Below are 3,777 nucleotides of genomic sequence, written 5' to 3'. Positions count from 1 at the left end.
TAGTTGCTATTGTTGTGTACCATCGAGCTGGAACTGACCTTCCACTGGGTTTTCAGTAAGTCATATAGGACATTGCCCAACTTTCTCCCATAGAGCAGCTGGTGGATTTGAATCACATACCATTGTGTTGGCAGCACAGCTCCTTACCACTTAGTCACCAGAGCTCCCTTTTATAGTAGAGGTGTCTGTATTTAACAAGAAATAAATAAGGAAACTTCCAGTGTTATGAATATAGATTGTAACATAACTTTCTCTTGTAAGTTTGCTTGTTGGATCCACAGGTCATGTATCTTAGAATCACAGTCCAATAATTATTAAAAGATAACAAAATGCCTTTCTTTTATACCTTATGTTTTTAATTGCCCTCCTCTTTGTGAAAACCTGGTATGCTCTTTACTGAGCGTCAATCCATCTCATCCTTACAAAAATATTTTTCTACCATAAACAACAGGAATAAGAACATATGTTGGTTTATTTCTCCTTCCTTTCCTGACCAAATTTTTAGTTTTGAGGTTCTGTATGAGGCAAGGCAGCTGAATGTGCCAGCCAGCTAGTGAACTGGTCTTATTTTGTAAGGTTTGGATTTTAAATTATACACTGTGCCCCAGGGGGAAAAAACCGATTTGAGATGCATTCTGATTTGTGCCAGAAGTTAAGATTTGTCACACTTTTTTTTCACCATTGAGAAGAGACAACAGATTTGAACCCTAATCTAACCTGTACCATCCTCAAAGTCTCTGACACGTTTGAGCCCATTGCAGCAGTTATTGTATCAATCCATCCAAGTGAGGGTTTCCTCTCTTTCACCAACTTTCCCCAAGCATGATTCCTCTTTCCAAGGAATAACCCCTCCTAGCAACATGCTCGAAGTGTGTGCAACGAAGCTTTGCTATCTTTACCTCCAGTGAGCACTCTGGTTTCACCTTCTCTAAGATGTATCTGTTCTTTTGCCAGTCTATAGGATATTCATTACTCTTCTCCAACACCACAGTTGAAAAACATCAGTTCTTCTGTTATCCTTATTCATTGCTCAGCTCTCATATGATTATCATTATTGGTCTTATCTGACCTGCTTTTAGTTACTGTGAAATCATTCTAGGTTACTGCAACTCCATCCATGCAGAATAGAATTGCTTCAGAGGGTTCTGTAGGCAGTATGACATTTTGGAAGCAAATCTATTTTTAAGAAGTGCCCTTGAGTGGATTCAAAATTTCATCGATTCTTAACCATTTATACCATCCAAGGATGACTCATACTGAACTTGGGACTATATTAAAATAACTAAATCTACCTCTAAATCTGCCTTGTTTTTTTTTATCTTAGTGAGAACTTGTTCTTAGAATGGCAGTGGTGGTGGAAAAGATTGGGAAATAATATCCCTAAAATATTAACTCACATGTTAGAAATATGTGTTTCAGTAGTTTCCAGCAGATTCTGGCTATTTTCAGTCAAATAAGGTTGGTTTTGTGGTAAAAATATCTCAAAAAAATAAATAAAAAACAAAAACAAAACCAAAAATCAAACAAAAAACAAAAAATCTCATTAGTTTTCAGCAAAATCTGTTCTAGAAAATTCTATCTTAAAAATGAAATATTAACAATTTTGGATTTTATTATGCATAAGAGATGACTATATAATCACTTAAAATATCTTGTAGGCATCTTGAAGGCAGGAAGGTGATTAAGGAATGTCCTTGAATGTTCCTCAGTCACAAAAAGATGAATCTTGCAAGTTGTTGATTGCCTTCGAGTTGAGCACAACTCATAGTGACCCTGTGAACAAAAGGCTTGAAGCCCCTCTGTAACTACTGACATCTATCAAAATTCATAGTGTCCTGAGGCATATTGTTTAGGAAATGGATGCCACTCCTGCTTCCAGAATATTATATTAGAGTGCTATTATAAAAAGTTTAAAAAATGGATATACAGAAAAAAAGTCTCTGTCATTTCCAGAGGTAGGTAGGGAAGAGAGAGAAACTTGCTAACTAGAGAGTTGTTTTTGTATGCTGTCGAGTCAGATCAAACTCATAACTGACTATTTTGAGATACTTTAAATAGCACAGGAGAAGACTGCTTATCTTGCTCTGGAAGAGCTTAGGGTTGGCAGTGCGACTTCTTACCTCCAGACCACAATGCTCATACATATATATATGCGCTCTGGTGCCTGCTTGTTGTTGTTCTGTGCTGTTGAGTCAGAACTGACCCATAGCTTACCCTCTAGTAAATCACACTAGACAAGGTTGCCCATCCTTCTCCCACAGAGCAGCTGGTAGATTAGAACCACATGAGATTTGGATTACAGTGCAGCATTTTACCAATAGGTCCAGAGCTCTCTTCTGGTGGTTTAGAGGTGAGGAATTGTGCTGTCAATGCAAAGGTATGGTTTACACACACACACACACACACACACACACACACACCCCGAAACTAGAGAGCAGACACATATTAATTTAGGTGAAGGGAAACACTATACAGTAAGGGAAGGGCCACACAAAATAATCAAGACAAAGGAAGATACTAAGAGTAGCCCAAAAATAAAAGACAAGAAATCTAAACACTATTAAATACACAATCCTGCAGTAACAGTTGTTATGTGCCATTGAGTTGGAATAGACTCAAACCCAGGAGTGCGTTTGCAGAGGCATTAAACTGCACAACAGAAAATTGTCCATCTTCTGTGGAGCAACTGTGCCTTTGGTTTGACATTGCGTCTAATTGAGGCCAGTCTATCCAATCATTTGCTATGCTTCTGAGAGCTGGACAATGAATAAGGGTGACAAAAGAAGAATTGATGCCTTTGAACTGTGGTGTTGGAGAAGAGTACTGAACAAACATCCCATGGACGGCCAAAAGAACAAATATAGCTTTGAGAGGGTACAGCTGGAGTGCTTTTTGGAGGCAAGGAAAATGAAGCTTTGCTTCACATGCTTTGGGCAGGTTTCTCAGAGAAGCCTTTTCCTTGGAGAGCACATGATACTTGTAAGGGTGGAGGGAGGGTCAGTGAAGGAAAGGAAGACCCTGAACAAGGTATATTGATGTGGTGACTACTGCTGTGTCAGAAAGTGTGAAGATGACACAGGATAGGACAAGGTTCAGATCTGTTAGGGTTGCTATGAATTGCACTGGACTCAACAGCACTTAACAACAAATCACGTGGGAGGAGATTGTCCATCTTTCTCTTACAGAGCAGCTGGTGGATTTGATCCACTTGCCTTTAAAATGATGGTACAACTTCCTACTCACCAAAAATAAACTAGAGTAGATAGATATATAGGTAGGCAAGCAGGCCTAACTTCCTTGGCTTTTGATTGACAAATCTCTTATCTGTGCTCTCATAGACCACTGTCTCTGTCTACCACACTATTGCTTCTGTGGTACTTGACAAGTTATATTACAATAGCTGAATGAGTTTGCTTCCATATTGCTGCATAGATGGAGCTCCAGGGAGAAAATGACAATATTTTATTATCTTTGACTTTCATAGCACAAGATAGTATGTAGATAACATGACTGTCAATACCAACAGTGATCCAGTGGAGTCTGGCTCGTGATCATCCAGTGTATGTTAGGATAGAACTGTAGTCCCCAGGGATTTCAATGGCTGCTTTTTGTTTGTTAGTTTTTTTAAAGTAAATACCAAGCCTTTCTTCTTAGCAAAGCAATTAACTTTTTGCACCACAGAGAGACTGCTAACATTGTCAGATGTCCCATGAACATATTTGACAAATTATTGCCCAAAGTCACAAAAGGGAAGTGATTGTCCATATCATTGGAGTC

Source organism: Elephantulus edwardii, unplaced genomic scaffold (assembly GCF_000299155.1).
Source record: "Elephantulus edwardii isolate Elephantulus edwardi_28Jun2011 unplaced genomic scaffold, EleEdw1.0 scaffold00100, whole genome shotgun sequence".
In the NCBI taxonomy this organism is placed as follows: domain Eukaryota; kingdom Metazoa; phylum Chordata; class Mammalia; order Macroscelidea; family Macroscelididae; genus Elephantulus; species Elephantulus edwardii.
The sequence above is the reverse complement of the archived record's forward strand: the minus strand, read 5'-3'. Positions refer to the sequence as shown.